At 40.5% G+C, this 24,831-nt stretch overlaps 1 protein-coding gene and 1 long non-coding RNA gene across 8 annotated transcripts in view; one reads left to right on the top strand and one right to left on the bottom strand.

The window, feature by feature from the left end:
- The window catches only part of BCAS3 (BCAS3 microtubule associated cell migration factor), a 482,555-nt gene that overhangs the window by 39,169 nt on the left and 418,555 nt on the right, over nucleotides 1-24,831 (bottom strand). The window lies entirely within an intron of this gene.
- LOC123353057 lies at nucleotides 1,094-24,831 on the top strand. Its single transcript, XR_006574368.1, has 4 exons — nucleotides 1,094-1,134; nucleotides 4,357-4,498; nucleotides 24,117-24,285; nucleotides 24,512-24,831. It is a non-coding gene; the product is annotated as an uncharacterized LOC123353057 (long non-coding RNA).

Below are 24,831 nucleotides of genomic sequence, written 5' to 3'. Positions count from 1 at the left end.
TACAGTACTTTCTTTCTCCAGAATTGTTCATAGTAATGCTGTAAACAGGACACCATTACTGTATCCTGCCTGTATTGACTGACCGGGCTCCTAGGCTCCTTTCCAGCGGACTATGTTGTCACAGATGAGAATGCTTTTTCTTTGGTTAGAAACAAGATAAGAACAGTTATGAGAGAGCGTGGGTGTGCATGATCCAAAGTAAAATCTGGCCCCCTCTTGGTGGCACAGAGAGGCCTAAACAGAGTGGTTCCATGGATGGGGGGAGGGAACGGGTTAAGCAGGGGCAGTGCATATGGATTTGTTCACACTGCACTTTGGATATCATGCACGTCCATTGCCCAAAACACTCCCTCGAGGCAGAGTCCAGGGGCTATGGCTATTAAAGACCTCAGTCCACAGCAGGGGCTATGTTGTAAAGTCTGCTGCTACTCAGGTTCTGTCTCACCTTCCTCTGTCAGCTAATCCTTACACAAAGCCACTAACTCAAGCTCTCAGAAAGGGGTTAAGGATCTGGTCCGAGACGAGCGTTGCAGATGATTTGGAACATTAGCCTGTGAAATAACCAGCTATCCTGGGAGACTGTTCCAGTTTTCAAATGCGAGTGAAACTCCAATTCCCAGAGCTGAAGCGGTCAGATACTTTTATAAATACATAAAACTTTTCAAGGGAAAACAAATACAGAGGAAAGAATGTAAACATTGTTGTAAAATGCATAATAAAATGTCTGCTGTTTGTTAATTTTGCTCCTCATTACCCAGCCTATCTGCGGCAGTGATGTTGAAATGCTTGCAATTTTTAACCCCCCCTCCCTCCGCTCCCTATTCATTTAAAAATAGTTTCCTGCATGTTATATGAATAAGCAAAACCTAAGGTTCTAAATCCAGGAGAACTTTGAAGTATGAAACCCATGGTCTATGAGAACTATGTTTTCATTAATCAAAGTAGATGTTTCTAAAGCCATCAGATTTATCATGACTGGATTTCATATGTGAAACCCAATATACACACAGACATACACTGCTTGTCCTTTTGGATTAGTTTTGACCTTTTACTCTCCTTTCTAAAGGATCTGCATTTCCTCAGAGCAAGGCTGCCCTGCTTTACCACACTATCAGCCAAAGAAGCCTTGACAAAGTACGTTTTCATCTTGCAGCTTTTTGTGTCTGAGTATGAGTCTGGGTTAAGGTCAAAATATAAACGATTAAGCGTATTTATTAAAAGCCGCCTTTGCCTCGAACGCTCTCTGCAGCTCTGCTACGTGCCATCGAAACAGCAGTTTCACACCAGATTGGTGGTAATACCACCTAGCTACCAAATGAGGGACCCATGTGTTGTTGCACAGGAGACCAGGTCCTAGCCCGGTGAAAGCTGAGCAAAACCACACAGCTAATACAGTCTAATAAAAGGTGTCAGCTAAACTGCTCTTACAGCAACCTAGGTGATTCCTCCATGAGGTGTCCAAACTCCTTCCTTACCCAGGCTGGAAATTTGGCGTGAGGACAGGGACAAACAGTGAAGGAAACTAGGCGGTTTAACAACATCAAATAAAACATATAAATGCAACAATCCCGACCATGGGTTGTCAGTGGAAATTGAACTTCAGATCTTCAGAACCAAAAGTACAGGCCTCTGCCACCTCGCCTAAAAGAGTAATTCCATTAGCTAGTAGCAGCAGTAGGCTCTTATGTTTGTGTGTACATGGAGCAGCAGCATGCACTAGAGCAGGGGTAGGCAACCTATGGCACACGTGCCGAAGGCGGCACACGAGCTGATTTTCAGTGGCGATCACGCTGCCCAGGTCCCGGCTACCACTCTGGGGGGCTCTGCATTTTAATTTAATTTTAAATGAAGCTTCTTAAGCATTTTAAAAGCCTTATTTACTTTACATACAACAATAGTTTAGTTATATATTATAGACTTATAGAAAGAGACCTTCTAAAAACGTTAAAATGTATTACTGGCACACGGAACCTTAAATCAGAATGAATAAATGAAGACTTGGCACCCCACTGCTGAAAGGTTGCTGATCCCTGCACTAGAGGTGGGTGATTTCTAATGTGAACCAAAGTGCATGAATGTGCACGAACTTGGCACCAGCAGGGTCCACACGAGTCCATTAGTGCACATGTCAGTGTGCTTTTGAAATCACACACGTCTTGTGTGCACTGCTACTCTGTGTACACAAGCCCTTACTCTCTGTATGCACCAGCCATGAGAGGGGAAAAAGACACACTTATTCAGCATGTTCTACAAATAAGGCTGTGCTGATACACAAAAGCCTATTTTTCCCTTATCAGGTGGATTTCAATCCTTTATTTATTTTCGATTAAAGGCAGCGATCTACGTAATTGAAAACAGCTGAAGATATGAGAGTGTGGAAGAGGGCGGAGGCCAGAGCCTCAGCTAGTGTAAATCACCACAGCTCCATAGAAATAAATGGAACTACACCAATTTACATCAGCCTAGGATCTGGCCCAGAATGTTGCTTGGGCTTCTTTTTTTTTTTAAAGTGGGTCCTTGACTCCTCCTAACCTGTATATACCTGTAGATTTTGTGCTACATGATCACAATTCAATGTCACAGTTAGAAAATAGTTACTGTTCGTGTAACTTCAAAGCCGCTACCACATACTAAAGTGTACACTACCAGTAAGAAATGAAAAAAGTATATAAACCACTGTAGCATCTGATATGCCTTAATAAACAAAGAAAAGGCAAAGAGTTATAATAATTATTCTTTACTTGGAAATTACTATTGTTATTTTAAAAATCTAATATATCTCTATAATAAAATCTATTACCAGGAATAACTCTTACTCCTTAGAACCAAAAAAAGAGTGTAGATAAATGTTGCAGCTAAATATCTCCACTTGAATGCTCAAGATTCTCAAACATTTCAGTGGTCTCCGTTCTCATAAGAATAGAATAGGCAGAGAATGTAACAAAGGCGAGCACCTGCACAAGAAATAACATTACAGATCTCTGTCCCATTACATTTAATTCTGATGTCTGACTGGATGTTTTAAAGCAATAATTGTGCATTGCTGATTGTCAAGTTTCAGAGATTCAGTTTGGGTTGGCGTACAAAAGTTCTGATGCTTCCTCTGAAACTTATCTGAGAGTCTCTGAATCTCTTTGGTCTGGAAATTTCACAAGCAGGAGACTTCTTGCAAGATTGCCAGCACTTTTTAGTTTTTTCAGGGTTAGAAATACTTCCTTGCTAGTGTTGGTTAAAATTAGAAAATTTAGGGGCAAAGATAATTTAAAAATAAAGTTTCCCAAAATTTTACCACTTCACAAAAACTAAATTAAGTTAAAACTAAATTAAGGACAAAGGTTGGGATTTTCAAAACTGATTAGGGTATTTACACACAATTCACTCCTGTGAAAATCTCAACCACAAAGTTTAGATCAGTTTTTATTTTGCCTTATGCCTAATGTGAATAGAATTCACTCTTATAATTCTGTGAAGCCCGTATCTAAAACACACTTAGCAAGTATTGCTATTGACTTCAATGGAACAACTTGCATAAGGTGTGTGCAGAATTAGGATTCTGCTATTTAGCGATGAGTAGGGCCCTATCAAATTCACGGCCACGAAAAATGCATCACGGACCATGAAATCTGGTCTTCTGTGTGCTTTTACCCTATACTCTACAGATTTAATGGGGGAGACCAGCATTTCTCAAATTGGGGGTCCTGACCCAAAGGGAAGTTGCGGGGGGTGGGGTCACAAGGTTATTTTAGGGGTGTCACAGTATTGCCACCCTTACTTCTGTGCTGCCTTCAGAGCTGGCAAGCAGACGTCCAGCTCTGAAGGCAGTGCCCCACCAGCAGCAGCGCAGAAGTAAGGGTGGCAATACCATACCATGCCATCCTTACTTCTGCGTTGCTCAGTCGTCAGAGATGGGATGCCAGCCAGCAGCTACTGCTCTCCAGCTGCCCGGCTCTGAAGGCAGCACCGCCGCCAGCAGCAGCACAGAAGTAAGGGTAGCAGTACCGCAACTCCCCCTACAATAACCTCGCAACCCCCCCCCACCCCCACAACTCCTTTTTGGGTCAGGATCCCTACAACTCCAGCATCGTGAAATTTCAGATTTAAATAACTGAAAGAATGAAATTGACTATTTTTAAAACCCTATGACCGTGAAATTGATCAAAATGGTCTGTGAATTTGGTAGGGCCCCAGCGATGAGGATAAGTCTGTTAGCACGATGAGACAATATGCTATTTTCTATTGGACTTATATGCCAATTACTTTATTATTAATTTATTAATTTATTCAAAAAGGGCTGGGAGGCATATCTTATTTTACTGACATCTCTGCACAGGATAAAAAATGTCAACTCTATTGCAGGTAATGGAACGTATTGTCTTACTTCAGATAAGAAAACAGCAGGATTTATCGGCTCACTATCAACCCTCTAGTGCGTGCAAGTCCACATATGTATGTACAAAGAAAACACAATGGATTAGAAAGGGATCGTATTTACACACAGGTAAGGAAAGATCTGACAATTCGTCAGGTTTTTTGGCTAACTGAGATCTTATATTACACTTGGAGACAGAAGCAGGGATTTGTCATATTGCTTGAGAATTAGTGGGAACTGTCTGAGCCAAGGGATTTATTTTGATTGTGCTTCATTTGAATTTTAGAAACGTTGAAAAAACATTGGAACAGTGTTACAGTTTGAATGATATATTAATATGTAACAGGATACTCATTCTTGTGTAATAGAAATATAGCATGTAACGTACATACAGTATTGAGTTTGGCAAATTTGAGTTCGAGATTCTGGAACATGGTTTACAGCCACTAGTATCTAACTGGGAGATTAGAGCCCTATCTTTGCCATTAGACTAGATTTCCCCCACCCCCCAACCTCACATCTTGTGTATTTCTCCACCCTGATCCCCACTATAAGCAATGTAGCAAAATCAGTTTCTTCTGGGTGGAGACTGCAGGTTACAACTTGGCTACTAAAAGTACTTTCCAGTGCCATTTGGTTTGTAAAGGAGAGTGGTGCTGAACCTTCAGCATTTCTGTGCTGTGGAGTGAAATGTTAATAAAACATTTATTTAATTTTTAATTCCCTAGCAAGGGACTCAAGAAAACTTTGCAATTCTGCAACAAAGACTGTGACTGTGCAAGTGCTGGCCAATGAAATAAATCAGTGTGCTTATGTGCTTTGTTGAATGAGAGCCAGATGAGGCACTGTCATTTTGTTCTGTGTTTGTACAGCACCGAGCACAGCGGGGTCCTGGTCCATTATGAGGGCTCCTAAGCACTCCAGTAATATAAATAAGAAAGTGTCCCAGATAGCGACTGACCTCAATAGAGTTACACTAGGGATGAATCTGGCACATGGTGCTGAGATAAAACAGTAGTTAGCATCCTTCTCATGTTTCAATTACATTATAGAGAGGAATGAATTTATCTACTGGAGTTTTGGAACTTTGTTGGAAAAAGTTATCCCTGGAAAAACAGGCTAGGTTTTTTTATATAGTGTCCATAGGCAAAGATGTTCACAAACAAGAAGAGAAAAAGAAGCAGTTTCCTACCAGGTAGGAGAAAGTCTGCCTATTAGAATTTGTTACAAATACAACAGAAGAAGGAACTACACAAGCAGGCAAGTACCCAGGAGAGCTGTGATGGTTGGTTTATACCAGCAGCAATAAGAACACAATGAAACAAATATTTTTTGCACTATGGGAATATAAAAGTCTCTAGTGCAGTGATACTCAGAGTGAAGCTTGGGAGCTGCAAGTGGCTCTCTAATGTGTCTCCTGCAGAACAAGATATTAAGACACTGTGTGATTTAATTATTAACCAACCTAATTTATTAACCAATCAGAATGCTTTTACTATGTTATTAACCAGTTGTAGAATACTTGGTCAGTCATTTGCTGTGAGAATAATATATATATATATTTTATATAAATATATATAAAAACTATATATATATATATATAAAAATAGTAAATGAAACAATGAATTCACACTACTGTGGCTCTTTTGGGTAATGCTAAATGCCAATTTGGCTCCTGAGGTCTGAGTATCATCTGCTCTAGTGCATGATATCACCTTTTCTAGATGAAACATTTCAAAACCCAGCTGACATATAAATAGAAACCAAAATATTTTTTTAAAGTGAATCACTAATCTCACTCAGGGTCCCTAACTTATCATTTATTGGTCTTCACTATGAGATAACATATGCTGCAGTGCCAAGCTACTGTCTAATAAGTGCTTGTACACAGGATAAATAAATCTAACTTGCAAATACTATGCAATTAGTGTGCATCTGAAAATGGGGCAAGAGGTGATTTGTAACTAAGGATGAGTTCTAATTCCCCTGCTGCCTCAGCACATAACACAACTTTAGGGCTTGAACCTCAGAAAGCAATTGCTATTTAAAAATGCTAATGCTAATGCTAATCCCTGAATCCCCTCTTCTGGCCTTCAAACAATCCCCCAACCTCTCCACGATCATCATCAGAAGCAAGCTCCCCACAGACCAGGACACAGCAATGCGAAGTGGACCAAACCCTGCCAGAACAACAGATGCAAAACCTGCAGACATATCTTCACTGCTATAAAGACAAACACTCCCCCAACACACCTTTCAAGATCCATGGGTCCTACACAGGCCTATCACATGTGGTGTACCTCATCCAGTGCACTAAATGCCCCAATAACAACTAGGTGGGTGAAATGAGACAGTCACTATACTCTCGAATGAACTCATACCGGAAGCTAATAAAAGACAAAAACACCCTATCACTTGTGGGTGAACACTTTTCACAAAGTGATCACTCTATATCTGACCTATCAGTTCCTCATCCTCAAAGGAAACCTGCACAGCACTTTCAAAAGATGAGCCTGGGACCTTAAATTCATAACTCTGCAGCACACTAAAAATTATGGTCTTCATAAAGTCACTGTATTTATGGATTATTATAACAATCTGTAACCCAAAAGCCCCTCCCCCCCCTTTTTTTTTTAGTTCTAGGACTATAGGGGTGTTAACGGGCCACTTCTCCTTGAATGGTCCCTCAGAACATGTGCTAACTCCTTATGCTAAACTGTCTGTTCGATCTTGTATTTAGCTGTGACACTCTTAGCACCTTTCCCAGACCTGAAGAGCTCCTTGTAGCTTGAAAGCTTGCCTCCCTCACCAACAGGAGCTGGTCCAGTAAAACACATGACCTCACTCCCCTTGTCTCTCTCATTATGACAGCAGTCACAAGAGTGGCCTCTTCTCTCTTTGCACTGTCTATACAACTGTCATTATATGTAATCCATGCAGCTATTTCCTGGAATAAATTTCATTCAACACGCCACATAACCATCACTCGAGTTTGGGGCACTGTGGGTGTTTTCATTTGCTTAACAGAAACTAGCGTATTTTTAGCCTTTGATAGCAAAGATTTTCATGTTAATTCTACAATTTCTATCAGCATACGTTGTACAATGATTATTCCCAGGGAACCACGGAGAGATAATGGCCTTTTTTTTTGGCACCTTCTATAGCAAACCTTATTGAGTTAAACTGTAATGTCGGTAGGAAAGTATCTAATAACCTTTGCCCAGCCTCTTATAGCAACGGCTTCCAAATAAAGTGCTTCACAAATATTAAGAGACAGATTCTGATACTAAACTAGAAAAATGGTAACATGTCACCACGCAGTGCAACGGGAGTTAAAGGCAGAAGATACTATTTCAGACTGTGAAGCCACGTTTGTACCCTCAGAATGAACCCACTAATTCTCAAGCAGTCAGGGTACTGGAAACCGGCCTATTAAGCTTCAACACATCAGCGACTCGGATAGGTATTATTACCCCTGTTTTACAGACAGGAAACAGACACGGGGCCGGATCCTCAGTTAGTAGAAATAGACAATCGGCACTGAAGTAAATGGAACTCGACCATTTACACCAGCTGAGGATCTGGCCCACAAAGAAGTTAAAGTGACTTGCCCAAGGTCACAGAGCAAGTCACTGGGGGAGTCAAGACTGGAATCAAGATTTTCTGATTCCCACTCTTGCCCTCCAATCACTAGACAATATTGCCAGTAATGAAATCCTTAACTTGAACGTAGACTATGTGCAGTAACTGTTCTCCCTAGAAATTCAATGTACCTGCAATTCCAAGACTTCACTTGGACAGTGTATATATAGTTTTCGGGCTCAGGAAAGGTAAACTGTCCAGCTCCTTTGTCCAGATCCCGAAGGCACTGGAGGTAAGTGTGGAGTTACACCAGCTGTGTACTTAGCCCCTAATCTAGGGCTTGATCCTGATATATGCTGAGCACTTTGGCCCCAATTCAGCAAAGAATTTAAGCATATGCTTTTTTTTACGCCTATGAGTAGCCTCATTGACTTCAATGGCAGCACACATATGCTTAAAGTTAAGTGTGTGCTTAAGTGGTTGCTGGATTGGAACCAAAGTGCTCAGCAACCCGCAGGATCAAGCGCCTATTTCCTACCAAATCATGTCCAACAGGGTATTTCATTCCAACCATGTATGGTATAGAGAGCATAAGCAAGACCCAGCTGGTCTTGAGCCAACAGACCAGTCCCTCACTGTCTGAAGTTTTCCTCTGAATATATTCACGAGGTTTTGCCCTTGTCACTTATGTTATTCATCAGACATCTGGTGGCTGTATAAGGCAGAGTGGCATTGCAAGGTGAGATGATTGAGTGAAAAAATTATTGCAGCTGGCATGTCCTGGCCTAAGGCTTTCAGTCATTTAACTCATCTCACTCTCATCCTTAGAAAAGACTCTACTCAAAGGGCAGGAGATTTACTCTTTTACATGCCTCATGTTTGCACTGGGTAATTTGGGAGGATAACTCCAAAGGCAAACTGGGATTACGAAAAAAGGGTCCTTTCTTTATGGTTAAATATAAAGCTTCAGTGAACGAATGTGAATTAAAAAAAATAGACAGGGATTATGTTGCCCACTTAAATAATTATACCATTTTTTACCCGGCAAGTGCTACTCAGTGACTAAGAGGGAAGGGAAATATAAAAGATTACTAATAAAGTGTATGCATGGTTCTTTATTTTTACAGGTACATATTCCAATTGTAAATCATTGTTTTAACATCACCATGTGTGTATTTCTGCTGTCTTCTCTCATCAGATTACATAGGGAAAATAAGGACAGTGTGCAAAATATTTTTATAAAAAGGTAGATGAACATTAGTTCACAGTTTAAGCAAAAAACAAAACAAAACAAACAAACAAAAATCCTAGAGAAAAAGTTAAATGGTCAGATCTTCAGCTCATGTATATTGAGCTCAAAAAGAACAATGCTGATTCACGCTAGCTGTGGATCTGACCCTAGATCTTGTTGCCTGACCTACTGATTAGAATTTCCAATGTAATGTTCTATGGTTTGGCAGGGTTCTGCCTCAGTATCAGACCCAGAATCATTAGTTATCAGAATGAGAACCCTGATATGCAGGAGAGAGAGAGAGACTCACATTTAGGAAAGACCCCTTGAATTTGTAATATTTTTATTAGCACAGTTAGCAAAATCACAAACACTCCAACCCGCAAAGTAGGTAGAAATAATACAAGATGGTCAAGATGTTCTGCGTGGGAGCATGTGCATACTCACACCATCTCTTGTGAAGACCTATAAGCAGGGAGACAGGTGATCCACGAGAGGTCCTATCGCTGGCATACTGAAAAGAGTTCAACAGCATAGGCTGTGGGTTAGCCCTGTTATTGGGTTCTATGGCCACCATGAAATATTCATAAGGATCTCCATCGTCTTCTGTCCATGTCTAATCTTCCTCATCTTAATAATGTTGGGATGCTCTTTTCTCATAGCTTATTGCATCATTTGCCTCAAGCTTTTTAGAATATATATCAATACCATGGCATTCTTGTGGCTGCACATCTGCTGATGTTATCACCCTAAAATACCCAAAGCTAGGCTAGCGCAACTGCCGAAGCAAAACAAAAACAAAAAAAAACCAACCCCTGAAATTGTGCCGCCCCAAGCACGTGCTTGGTTTGCTGGTGCCTAGAGCCAGTCCTGGCGATAGGTTATGATCTAAAGCTACTTGTGGTCAGGAGCGGCGCCAGGGTTTCTGGTGCCCTAGGCAGAATTCGGGGGGCGGCATTTTGTGCGCGCGGGAGCTTCTGGTTCCACTCCCATCGCACCGCCTAAGAAGGACCCTCTGCCAAAATGCCACAGGCGACAGCGGCAGTCATTGAGCTGCTCAATTGCCTGCCGCTGTTTTCCGCGGCACGTCGGCAGAAGGTGCTTCTTCGGCGGTGAGACGGGAGTGGAACCGGAAGCTCCCGTGCGCCCCATGGGGAGCGCACAAAATGCTGCCCTCCGAATCCTGGCGCCCTAGGCGACCGCCTAGGGTTGCCTAATGGAAGCGCCGGCCCTGCTTGTGGTCAACTCCTTATGCTAAGGCTTCTTAGCCTTTACACTCAATTTTGCAAAGCTACTGTTTTACAGGCTTTGAGGCCTGTAGGCTTCTTTCATTACTGCCTTACCTTATACTTATATCTTACCTGTCTATACCCTTAGGCTACAATCCACAGAAAAACCGTACTACTGTATGCCAGATCCTCACCTCATGTAAATTAGCGTATGCCAATTTATACCAGCCAAAGTTTATACCATGTATCTTTAAACATACATGTTATTGGAATGAACTTGTCCATATCATTTAGAAAAATAAACTTCTCAAGAAATCAAACAAGGAGAGAAGATGGGTATGTTATTTGTAGTAATGAATATTTCAAAGAGGAGAAATGTCTTATGATCTTTTAAAGTTGTTGTACATTATTCATGTATAATTTCAAACATCTATTAGTCTTACATAAATCGAAACCACAAGATGTGGGTTGTTATAATTACTATATGTTTTTCTTTTCTAATTAAATCCATGATTTGTGTGTTGATGCCAAGGAGGTGTTCTCCCGTGAGCAGCGAGGCAATGAAACCCAAGATGCAACCATGGATTAACAGTTTAGCTAGGAAGATGACTAACTGAATCATTGTAAATGGCATAAGGATTATAGTCATGCTGCTTTCCGGGACAAAATGGATTATCATAGCTGCAGTTCTTCTAGTATTGTTGACAATAGATATGCTGCTGAAGTTAGATCTTGCAGACATTTTAAGAGGGTAAAGCTGCTAGTAATGCTCAGGAGTCAAAAGGGGAGATAGCAGCTTCCATGCCAAAAAAGCTAAGGGAAATCTTCAGTGCATTATGAGAAAGAACATAGTAATGAAAACGTATGTTCAACATGTGAGAATTGGAACATGGAATTTATTATCCTGGATGAGAAGAATTAGACTGTGGTTGAGCGATGCCAAGCATGTTTGGTTGAGTTGGAATTTAGTAAAGAGTATATTCACCAAAATCTGTCTTTTCAAAAAATCATTGCTGACAGTTTTATAGTAGAATTAAATTGCATTGAACTTTCAACAGAGGGGTTAATCAGAAGTTCCTGGGAGAGTTAGTGCAGAAAAGAAGTCTGTCTAGGCAAGAAAATATATCTCAGGTACAAGCAGAGTATAGACCTTCTCAGTTGTTCAGAACATTCCAAAATTCTGAAGCAGGACATGCATCCCTCTTAGGTGAGACTGGGTCATGCCAGAACTTTGGATTGTCTTGCTCCTGATAGAAGAGTGATGATCTGTTGGGCTGTTGAAGAAACCACTGATCAAACAATGGTCTTACCATAATTAGCATCGTGGTCCAACAGAAAGATGTCTGTAAGCACACTTGGAACAAGGTATGGGAAGGAAAAATCTTGTGTCTAATGAAACTTAGTCTGTAGCCCTGATCAAGTGAACGTTGGATACTTGGCAACGAAGGTCAGAGAGCTAAATATCAATTATTATGTCACGGCTACAAGAATTCTGTAAAAATAAGGAAAAATATTTCCTATAGTAGGCAAGCTAAAAAGTGGAAGCTATCCAAGGGGAATCTCTTCAAAACCTGGATAGCATCAAAGAATGCAACACAACACTTGCCAAATGTTTTAGTGTTCTGCTGAAAGATCAATATGGAAAGATATTCTGTGCCGGGATACTTGGAACAAATATATCAGTTTTCTGGAACAGAGAGATAGCCTGTTTAAACATAAACCAATCATTTCAGTAGTGAACCACAAAAGTATAAAAAAAATATTAGAAGTGAAGTAAAGTATTTGCCAATTCCAAGTAAACTAGTCTCCTCAGCTCGAGACTCACTTAAAGAAAGGCAAAAAGGAGGAAGTGGGACATTTGATGAGGCACAGAAAGCAGCTGTAAATATATTGATAAGATGGAGAACAGCACCTGAGTGAAACAAGTGTCCTGTACAATGAGCAGAGCTTATGTAGAGGCACAGAGAACGACCTCTAAGTCAGTGGATACAGACAGATTGCTATTCCACAAATAGACATTTTATACTATCAGATAAAGACAGAAGAAGTAAGTCCTCTTAGCCCAAACAGTACAACATTTGATACCCCAGGATGACAATAAGGTTATGAATATTCGTAAGGCTTGTCTAGACAGGGGCACCCAGGAAAATTAATCTGAATTAACTAATGGTGTGAATTTGAGATGGAATAGTTAAACCGCATTAAATCCATGTGTTAATGCTGTTATTCAGAATTAAAGTGACCATAATTCGGTTTAGTTTAATTCACTTCCAAAGTTACTGTGAGGATTTGCTCTGAAAAGAATTGGGAATACTTACATGCTTATGTTGCAGCAGCCTCCTAAAGGTGGGAAAAAAGATACCAAGAGGGAAAGCATAGGAAGTGGTGCGTGTGAAGGAGATTTAAGGACAGGTCCTGAATTTGTGAAAAATGCATCTATATCAATGGTAAGTGCTTTCCTTAGCACATTTTCAGCCTGTGGGGGGCTGTTACAGGGCTCTGTATCATACCTGATCTTAGGAAAGGATCTGCAAGCACACTGGAAACACACAAGTATTACCCTTTGTAAGGAAGCTGCTTATCATCCCTGTAATTATGTAAGAACTAATTAAATTGCGTTCAAAGTGTGAGGTGAAAATGAAAATGTCTAAGACCTATTAAATCTCAGGCTCAGTTGAGCAGAAAAATAACATATTATCCCAGGTTAAAGAATTAACATCTTGGCACCTTAGATGTCCTCACAGAGAATTGGCTATTGTGCTTCTGCCACTAAAACGTTGGCTAAGTTATTGAGAAATGTTCTAGCTTGGGCACAGTTTTGGCATAAGCTGTTTAAAATATCCATTTTCTGTTTACAAGGAAGCCATAAAAGACGAGTGACGAGAGCTACAAATTTGTTTCTTTGAAATATTTAAACCAGAGAATTGTCACTGAGATAGAAACACCTTGTTCCCCAGGGAATCCTGAAGCACAAACCAAGAGGCAGGGAAAAGTCCTGTTTTGTTACACAGCTACAAGTCCACTAGTAATAATTATTCATTCTCAATTCTTTAGGTTGGGTGGGAATCTAAACTCATATCTAAATATTTACATTTGTCATCTGAATCAAGGAAAGTATTATTCAACAAAAATATCTGAAGAAGTTATATCTGGCTACCACTCTTGAGCACAATCCAAACAACACTGAAATGATTCCATTACCATTCAAGATAAAATTGTTGCCCATAAGCTGCCTCTGAATATTATTGAATGTAGTAAAAATAACTCACATTCTATTTCTCACTCCCACTGACTCACTGTGACAGCTCAGGTAGGTCACTCTTCCGGGCATATCTACACTGAAAAAACCCCCAAAAAACCCAAACCCATGGCAGCGAGTCTTAGATCTCAGGCCTACGGACTTGAGCTTGCAGACTTGTGCTACTGCATTAAAAATAGCAGTGTAGACATTCCCACTCGGACTCTGAAACCTGGCAAAGGGGGGTGGGTCTCAGCGCCCGAGCTCCAGCCCAAGCAGGAATGTCTACACGGCTATTTTTAGTGCCACAGCAGGAGCCCCACAAGGCTGAATCTGTAGACCTGGGCTTTGAGACTCATTGCCGCAGAGTTGTTTTTTTTTTTTTGCAGTATAGACATACCCTCTGTGCCTCAGTGTCTCCATCCATACAATATCTATTTTGTGCCCATTAACTCACAGGTGCTGGAACTAAGGGTGCGGGGGGCAGGGACGTGCTTGGGGCTGCAAGCCACTGGGGGCGCTCTGCCGGTCGCCACGAGGGTGGCAGGCAGGCTGCCTTCGGCGGCTTGCCTGCGGAGGGTCCACTGGTCCCGCGGCTTGGAGGTCTGCCGAAGCTGCGGGACCAGCGGACCCTCCGCAGGCAACCCGGGAGGTCTGCCGAAGCTGCGGGACCAGCCGCCGAAGGCTGCCTGCCTGCCGTGCTTGGGGAGGCAAAATGCCTAGAGCCGCCACTGGCGGGGGGTACTGCCGCACTCCCTGGCTTGAAGTGGTTTCCATCATATACAGGGTTTACAGTTTTGTTCAATGGCTCTCAGCACCTCCACTATACAAATTGTTCCAGGCCCCCTGAATCAACTAAAACAACAACTATCTTTCAAACAAGCCCACTGTCAAATCACCATGCCTGGAAGTCCTTAGTTTTTTATATGAGCCAAAGTATCAAAGGCTTGAGCAGATGTAGAAAAATGGTCCTAATACTTATAAGAGTAAAGACAAATAGTGTGGTAATACTGAGGTTTAATTCAGAAGCATTTCAATGGCTCTCATACACCTGTGTAGGTAGTTTGGACTATATAGCTAGCTGATGAGTGAAAACCAATGCAGGTACAATATATGCATTTTTATTGAAAACCTAGACAAGCAAAAGTAAAAGCTAACTAATTTATTATACTCCCCTAAAACAATGCTATAATGAAATGGCGGTTATAATGGGAATTAGATGAATTGACCAAGTAATTAACAGTAGCATAAACCTGAATCAATAACTTAAGAAAATAGACTGAAATCAACAATTGATCAAAACACTGCATCAACACCATCAATAACCAAATCATGAAACCAACAGGATACAGAATTAATCCTTCTACACACATTACCCCTGGACTCTTAAAGGGAGAAGTAGCTCCCTTCCTAGCTCTTGCTTTAGAGCGCCACTAATTGGATGACTTACTCAGTTTCCTCCTTGTCAGCTAACCCCTCTACCTTCAATGCAGTGGGATTAGCAGCTCATGATTTCCCTTTCAGGCAGCATGGTTTATGCTAGCACATTTACAGACCCCGAGTGATACCTTGCGATCTGGGGTGAGATTTACTTAGGGTTTCAGTTGGTAAGTCCCTTCCCAGCACTTGCCTCCCTCCCCAAGGGTTAGGAAAATTAAATTAGTTAATTGCAAGCATTCCCACAATTACCTTACAAAAGAGTTCACAAGAGAAATCTAGGTAAGATAACAGGATCTGCTCTTTGGCTTGCTCGGTCTGCGGATTTTCAGAATCATTCAGGCACTGCAGTCTAGGGTACCCTGGCGATATCTTCTGGCTCACTACCTCATGCTAGAGGGCATCATCCTCTGGTAAGCTGGCTGGTCTTTGTCACCTCTTTCCCGGAAACTGGTCCATGAAAGGTAGGCGTGTCAGCTGTCGGTCATCATGATGACCAAGAGAGGAGCACACTTATTCCTCACGTACCCAGCCTTTTAAGGTTGCAATTCTAGTTGAGGATGCTTCACAGGACCTCCCTAGAGATCTTCCTAGCAAAATTGGGGATCACAAGTCTTGCAACCCAAATGCACTGTCCAATTCTGGTCAAGTGTGGTCAGTCTCAACTTTTGGTCCACTTTCAGGGTCCTCCCTCCAGCGGACTGTTTCTTCACCATATCCATCTTTAACCACAGGTCCATGTGTTTCTTCCAAGCAGGCAAGAGCAGGGGAATAACAGGATGTGAGTCCACTAAAGCTGCTTCAACTCCCTCATCTGAGTGAATGATCAGGGATTACTGATGGTTTCTCAGGCTGTTAAGGCCTGGCCACTTCCCTGGACATGAATTATGGTCCATTGCCTTTTCACTTACAAAAGTCACACATCTCATTCTCACACGTCCTCAAGGTCTGTTATAGTCTTCTGCCCTCAGTAAGAAATTGCAGAACTGTCACCCTGTGTCTTACTGGGCCACTGTGCTAAGGGTCATGGTGCTCTAACAAATCGCCAAAAGAAAGTTACTCAGAGCTGCCTTTAAAAGCATTAACACACATGTATTAGAAAAGCGCCTCACAACGGGCTAAACCAAACTGGAAATGCCACTCTTCACAAATGGTGAAATTCACCTCTGTGCAGAGCAGAGAGCCAGCACAGAGCCTACATACCACTTAAGTCCCATTTTCAGGGCTTAAGTACCACTTTAGTTGTGCATAGGCTAGACTTCTGCACAGGAGGGAATTTTACCCATAACACTCTAGCAACAGCTGATAGAGCAAATTTCTCAAGGACTTTAGACCAAATGTGGCATACAGAAATATGATAATCCCACAGACTTAAAACAACCACGTCCACCTACCACGCTCATATAAATAACTGATTCAGGACAAAGGAAGTGGAAACTAGATGTTTGTGGCGAGTTGCTAAGAGCAACAAGGTACCCAGTACTTATATCCACACTTAATTAGGAGTGAAACTGTAGACATGAAACCTCAACATGTGGTATTCACATGTGGGCTCAAAAATACTGTCAAAGACAGTTTTCTTATGGTTAAAATGTTGAGGATATGATCCAGGGGGAAAGTCTTGGACACGTCTGATAGACACCACCAGCTGTTTGCATAATGACACACTCTGTATTCCACCAACCAAAATATATGTGCTGGTTCAGGGCTGTTAATGCAGATGCCAACTTTTGGCCTTGCAACCTAAGCAAGGGTAAACTATTGCAAAGAGATCCCAAGCTCTCTTGAATATGCCGATTGAGTAATTAAACCCAAACAAGAAGAAATCTGAAATTCAGATGTTGATGTCAAAACTAATAGGAAACAGGATGTAGCTATAAAGTGAATATTGTGTTCCAAATTCTGCTGTCAGTTACAACACTGTAAATCCAAGGTAACTGTAATGAAGATATACACTGATTTAAATGAATGCAGAATTTGGTTCTGTGGATTTTAACATAAACACGCATCTCATTAGTCCTTCAAATGTAAATACCGAAAAAAAATGTCTCCGGGAAGACAAAGGGCAAAACTGGTCCTTATTCTAATGTCTTCAGCGAAGCTACACCAGAGATGAGTTTGGCCCAAATGGTAAAAATACCGACTTCAGTGAAATCAATAGGAGTTTAGCCACTGACTTAAATGGAGCCAGGATTTCATCCCAAGACTTTAAATGTACTTAGTGAAAGGAACTTCTCCTCCTTGCCTGGAAATGAAAAACTTTAAACATACATACAAGTGAACGGACCTCTGGTGAACACCCACTTTAACTGTATCAGACACAATTAAACATACAAATATGTGGAGGCCCTCTCTGAAACTTTATCTGACCATTTCCTTGTGACTAATATTTCTGGAATACCGGAGTGAGTTGGAGTAGCTCTCTGCAAACAAAACCAGAGACATCTGCAAATCGGATTGAAAATCTTTGTTTTTTTTTTTTTTTTAAGAAATGATTAAAAAGTTGAAGGAAAATTTCCATATGGAAGAATCCTACCCCAACAGGTCACCACAAAGATACTTCAAACACAATAAAACAGGAAGTGCTAAAAGCAGTCTAGCAGCTCACAAAGCCCACACAACCTTTTCAACAGGAAAAAAAAAATGTCACCCTGAGTAGTTTTGAACAGTTCAGAAAAACCATTTGGCAGCGTAATGTGTCTTTAATCTGCTCAATTCGCTTATTACAGAAAAGGGTTAGAGGAATTTTAGAGCAGTGGCCAAAAATACTACAATGACATCTTCCCCTCAGAAAGTAAACTTACTTAAAGTGAATTAGCTTCTTCACCTTCAATATTTCAAAGCTGAAAGTACCTCCAACCCCAACCCCCAACAAGCTGCTCTAGTCCACCAACAAAGGTTTAACTGTTCAAATCCAGTACTAAAGAACCACTTGTCCAAATCACACCATGGAACATATTAAGCACGGCACGGAGGCTTGTTCCATTTTGTTTCTTTTAGAAGCAGTTCCTGTAATGCTTGCAGAGTTAGGTAAATAACAAATAGAAAGCAAAGCTTTTTATGTCTTTCATTGTACATCAGGAGGGAAAACTACACTGAGGCACCAGGGAGATAAAACATACAGGTATCCCTCTCCCCTAATCCTACTGCATACAAAGCTTGGCGTCTTGTGAGAAGCTAGAACAAAGAAGGGAGACACTAAGTGGCCCAGCTAACATTGTTAGTGTACTACTGGAGAGAAAACCTCAGCAATATTGACACCCCCAGGGGAAGAACATACCGGCTTGTAAAAAGTAGAATTTCCAATAGGAGGGCAGGGAGGTATTTGGGACCATCACAACCAAAGCTATTAGTTAGAAACAAATTGAATTCTGGGTCTGTATCTTGTCAATTTACTAAACTGCTTCTCAGGTTTGAAAACTCTTAGTACACAAGTTAATAGTCTAGCGATACTGTATATAACACACAAAAAGTTAGCTTTGATGACACGGTATCTCTCTTTCTATGGTAGTAACAGATAGGAATATTGAATAATGCTGGCTTCACTTAATGATACTGCTAATTTTCTCAGCACCACGGCTTTATATATTTGGCCGTTTAAACATAAGAACTTACGAAGGCAGTAAGTCAAATTTCAAGGTTACCTGCTAGTAGAAAAGTGAGCCAGTATGTCACTGATTTCAAAGGGCTGGTGCCTTAGGAAGATACAGTGTAGAACTTGTTGGCAAGCCTGTATTTCTCTTCCTGGCTGCTAGTACTACAGAGATGCTGGAGGAGACCGATGAAGATAATATTAGGGGAATATAAGGAAATCAAGGCTGTCTGCTCTCGATATTCAATATCCATGAGTTAAAGACAGAGAAGTGCAAAAAGCTTAATAGTATTTGTAGTTGAAATTAAAACTTTAAAAGAAACTTATAGTGAACAGTAATGTATGCAATGACATCTGGGACTGTAATCAGCAAACTGCTTTTAAGAGCTGCCAAAGAAAACAGCCAAATAACAAATCCACTTTACAGATCATCAATCTGGTCGGGCACTTGCCAAGGTAAATAGTACAAGGCTGAAGTTTGCTTTGCAAACCAGTGAGCTGGGAGTTTAGCAAGGCTTGTTTCCAGGACAGCAATGCCTGGGCAGGACCCATGTAGGTTTAACACACACAAAGTTCAACAGCGCAATGTTTAAAGGCAGGGACTTGGGGTGTGTGGAAAGAGATGAAAAATAACTCACATTAAAGAAAACGCCTCAGGTTATGTTAACTCATTTTCTGATGATAACCATTAAAACTGTTATAATTCAAATACAAAAGATCAGATAATGCAAAGTTGATTATAATACCGCAGTTAGCAGCTTGGGCAGCATTTCATGACCATTCTAAACATAGGACTCTGAAAAAAATTAGTAGGAAACTAACCTTCTTTTATTTTCAAATGAGATAAAATCTGGCTCCAACTACCATATTTTACATTTTAAGGAAGAGGATATAAAACATCAAACGGTTGAATTTTTTTTCATTATGAATGCAAGAAAGATAATTTATGGCGGCTGCAAAACATTTATTTGAGAAATAAGGCCTCTATGTTCTGCATGCAATTTATAGGACTATAAAAGAAAGAAGTGAAACAAATGAAGCCATCAGATGTGCATTTATGAATAATAATTTTAAATGCATTTTGTTAAAACAATTCCAACATTGGAGATCATTCCTCAGTTGGTTGGGAAGGGCTTCAAATGCAATCCCATATTGTTTACAATTATACATGAGGCCGCATATGATGCTCAGGAGGAAGAGATGGGGGCCCACAGACAGAACTGCCCTGAACTGCATGTCAAGAACAGTATAGAACAGGCGCCTGGATAGTATTTTTATTTTTCAACCACATCAGAGACAACTGTGTATTCATAGAGAAAATGGTTTCAGCTCTTCCCTCAGGTATGAATATTAAGTATCAGAGGGGGAGCCGTGTTAGTCTGGATCAGTAAAAGCAGTAAAGAGTCCTTTGGCACCTTATAGACTAACAGACGTATTGGAGCATCAGCATGGATGCATCTGATGAAGTGGGTATTCACCCACGAAAGCTTATGCTCCAATATGTCTGTTAGTCTATAAGGTGCCACAGGACTCTTTACTGCTTGTCTGAATATTAGTAATTTCAACAACACTCAACCACAAGTAATAGTTTAACGCGGCAGGACCCCAGTTATTTTATCATTGATGCTTGTTTCTTAGCTATGAACTGTACCTCACTTTGATAGCTTCCTACATGTTTTCAGCTAATTAAATCATGATGAAGCATGGGAACAATTAGAACTGTAGTTTTAAATAACTAAGTGAATTCCACAGGCATGCACAATTCTGCTGCTGAGTCTTTCATGCTGATCAAGAGGGGTAGTATTTTTAAATAGCATATTCCCACAGAATGTGTGGACTGTGGGGTCAAACACCCACCAGGTATTTCTGACTTGTCTACCTAAAATGTCTCAGTTGTCTCAGCTTGACAGAGCATTTTTCACTTTCGGTTGTGTATCAATGTTGCTGTGCGCCCTTTGAAGCCTGCTGCCTCCTGCACTAGAGAAGGCTGCATTTCAGTGATGGTTGAAGCAATCCGTACCTTGCAAGGTTTGTCTTGTGCATACTCTGTATATTGGAGAGGACCAGCAACTATATTGGGAAGGACTAACTTCCCTTAAGTTTCAGTTCAAATTAGAAAACAGTGGGTCTTAGCTTCTCCTGGTAAGGCTATAGACTTCATTTATCTGGACATTTTCTATTTGTGGTTTGTTTTCTTTTATACTTAGGACTCTCTATTATACTGGAAAAAAAAGCACCTTATACAATAATGCAACAGAAACAGCTACCCTAAACAATGACCTTCCTGAGGCTTGGCAAGATCAGTGACCTGCACTGTGAGGAACTGCCAGTGGCTAAAAACACTGATAAAAAGGATGTATAACTCCTCATCATTATCCTCATCCTTCTCACTGGAGGTCAGGACACTCACAAAAACAAGCCTACATGTGTACTAGATTACAACAAACACATGCTCGAGATGGACTTGACAGATCAAATATTGGAATCATATGATGGCACATGGAAAAGTAGAGTTCGGGAAGGAAACATGTAACTGAGAGTCCACATGTTCGATTAGCAAGGTACAAAGCTTTTGTTGTATACCAAAAACAGCAAATAAAAGTCTATCATCATTTTTGGACATTCAGATGTGTTTAATTTCCAGCTTCATATCTTGAAGTTGAAAAAGAGAAAAGTATGGCAATGACTGAAGAGTATAATGACATAAAAACGCTTCCTCCTAAACCAAAGAAGATTATGCACTCTCTCCTGCCTGAAATGGTAGAGCCTGCATGTCAGACACAGCACTTACCGTCTGTGCTGTACCTTAGCAGGGTTCACACATTGTTTGCCACATGGATCAGATCTTAATAATGAGACTGATTAATGAACAATTCCCCACACTTGTATCATTATAGAGATTGCTTTCCTTCCATTCACGATTGGACTGACCACCTTGCCTCCCATTGCTGACCACATAACATCCCTACAGCAATTACTTCACTGGAAACTAGGAGTAGATCCACTTCCATAGGACCAGCCAGCTTACCACAGATCACGGAGAAACGTCTCTTTCTGGATGGGTGCTTTGAAATAAGCCGCTCATTGTATTGTCCATCTGAAGGCAGCAGCATGGGGAAAGGACAATGCTAACTCATGAAAGTAAACAACAACTACCGGGCTGCATAGAGAGGATGCAACTGGGAAAGCACCAGCCTACAGAGCTGTCTGAGTAATTTATTGGATTTCAAGGCTGCAGACAGAACCAGGATGGCTTCATAAAGTATAGATTTCTTCATGGTTTGTTTTTAACATATATCAGGGAAGATAAAGTCCACATGTGCTAACTCTGGCTGACAATTCTGCTGCTGAGTCTTTCATGCTGATCAAGAGGGGTAATATTTTTAAATAGCATATTCCCACTTCCAAAGTTATTGCGAGGATTTGATACTAAAGATCAGATCTTCTTGCTCTGAAAAGAACTGGGAATACTTACGTGCTTATGTTGTGTGAGTGAGGCAGAAGCATGTTCATTTTTACAAATGTTTGGAGAGAGAGGGACAGAACTATACATGTCCAAGATTGCAATTTCTGTCTCTTTAGAAAACACACCTATTTGACAGAGGGGTAGGCTTATTATGGGGCTCCCCAACATAATATCTGAGTATACATCTCCCAAACAACAACGGATTTATCCTCACAGCATGCCTGTGAGGTAGTAGTATTATCTCTTTGCAAATGGAAAAACTGAAACACATCAAGATTAAGTTACATACCCAAAATCACCCAAGAAGCTTCCCGCTGAGCTAGGATTAAAACCTACCTCTCCTGCGTCCTCGCCCAGTTCCTTAACCACAAGACTATTCTTCTAGGACATCTCGTAGCTTTTCTGAAGTTATGATTGTATCTATGCAAGATCATCCTCGCTCCAATTATGAAAAGTACATTTGGCTCACAGGTTTCAAATTGCTGTATAATGGTTGAAGATTCAAATATAATGTTACTCCTGGTACTTTTGGAAAGGTTTCGTCATGCTGATTCCAGCGTCTCACAGCTTATTTTTCTGCTCCTGGGAGATTATGTGCTGTATTATAGGTATTTATAAGATGCCTGTCACCTTGGTATCTGAGCACTGATATGATCTAAATAGTATAACCAAATATTTAAAAGGAGTCCAGATGCATTTCATCTGATTACATATTTGGATTTGTTTATGCTTTGAGGTGAATTTTGTGATAATATGAATAGATACCAACAAAATCTTATTAAGTAGGAAAACTCCAGAGTGTGCTTAAGTTAACCAATAAATGCCTCTGGTAACCTCAAGGAAATGCACATTTTGTGTTTTGAAATGCAATATCATAAATTCTCAAATCATAAAATCCCTGCAGGACAGGAGATTACTGCAAACAGCTTTAGCATGGAAGAGGTTAACCAAACAAGAAACGACACTAATAATCATCATACATAAACAAACACCTCTTACTGAGACAATCTTATTTGCATTGGTGGAATAATTACTACTAAAAGAAAACCAAGTGACAAAGTAACTCACATTGATACGTACCTTAGGGGTCTATTCTAGTCAATGATTTTAAAGAACAGGCGTGGGCATGTGGCTAAGCAATTTTTAAAGAAGTCAGCCAGGAAGCAAAGCGTTTGTTTTTTTACTATTTTTATGGCTCCCAATAAGGAAAAGGAGCAGGCTCCTCTCAGGTGCAACTTCTCTCCCTGATTCTTACATCAAAAATTAATTCTATAAGGTTGCAGAAGACAATTCTTTATTTCAAATTTAGGGATATGGTCAGATTAAAAATCTTTTATTTAAACCATGAGTTACTTTCAGTTGTTAAAAAAATCAAATATACTTTTTACAATTTGCTCTTCATTTTTAGTAGTTCATTCATGGCTTGGACAACTAAAATAGACTAGTCAGTTTCACTAGTGTTTCTAGTCCGAGTCATTTCCTCAAACCATAGCACAAAGCTGCAATGTTTGGGCTCCACACACTCCAGGGGAATGTTTCAATCCAACAAATAAGCTTGTTTTCACTCAATTTATTTAAAATGAGAGATGGGAAAAATTGTACAAAGTGTTACAATACTGTTTTCTAGTTCTTTAGACTAAAAAATCTAAAAACTGGTCATCTCTAACCTAAGAATGTCCCTTTAATTTATTTCTAAGGAAGATGAACTGCAGATATTCAGGAAATGAGGCCAATGTAGTGACCCTGACCGGAAATATTCCTGTGTTCCAACACTGAGGAGCACGATGATAATACTTTTGTCCCATAATCCTGCCTTTGTGACTGCTGGGGAGGGAACAGCACCATATTTTTTGTACATAAATGTTTTTTAAAATGAAAAATGCAAAACACCCAAGCGTGTTTAATAAGCACATTATGTATGCATTTCATATACCGGCTTGGTAAGATAGAATCGTTTGGCTTTGTCTCGCAGTCCTTTTGGTTTCACCCAAACTGTTTGTGCAATGACACTCTACAATGAAGAAAGACACCATTGGGTGCATATATTGGAAAGTAAGAAGCAAGATATGGAAGGTTCGACTGGATATCTGCATACTTCAAGGGCATTTGGAGGCATGAGACTGCAGGGTTGTGAAATGCAGGTATCTAATACAACAGCACTTCTAGAAACATGTGGCTGATTTTTTTAGTTATGCTTTTGTACTAAGTAGTGAACAAGTCCTGCTTGGTGCAGTAATAACAAATACCCATGTCTAGCTTTATGATTCGGGACTCTCCCAGCAAAATTATTCTTGGGGGACCGCATGACCTCAGTCTTGCCTTCCTCCCCACAGACTCACTCCCATCTCTTCCTCTTCTCTATTCTAGCTCTGCTTAAGACAAGGCACAGCAACATCTAATGGAACACCAATCAATCAAGCAGCAGACATCACAGTTGCTTCGCTACAGACTCTCTGTTGAGACTGCCAACTAGAATGCCAATTATTGTGAATTGTAATGTGGACTCCTATCCACAAAGGACCGGACTGTGACACCAACTCAGTTTCTACAGGCCTGCAAATAGTTGTCAGATGATAACTACTTTCATCATCACTTTGGTTCTCTATCCGATTACCAATCCCTTGGCCACCTGTGCTCTAACTAATATCTTAATGAAAGGCATTCTGTAACTGAAAAAATATAAGACA

This window comes from Mauremys mutica, chromosome 19, assembly GCF_020497125.1.
Source record: "Mauremys mutica isolate MM-2020 ecotype Southern chromosome 19, ASM2049712v1, whole genome shotgun sequence".
Taxonomy (NCBI): domain Eukaryota; kingdom Metazoa; phylum Chordata; order Testudines; family Geoemydidae; genus Mauremys; species Mauremys mutica.
The sequence above is the reverse complement of the archived record's forward strand: the minus strand, read 5'-3'. Positions and strand labels throughout refer to the sequence as shown.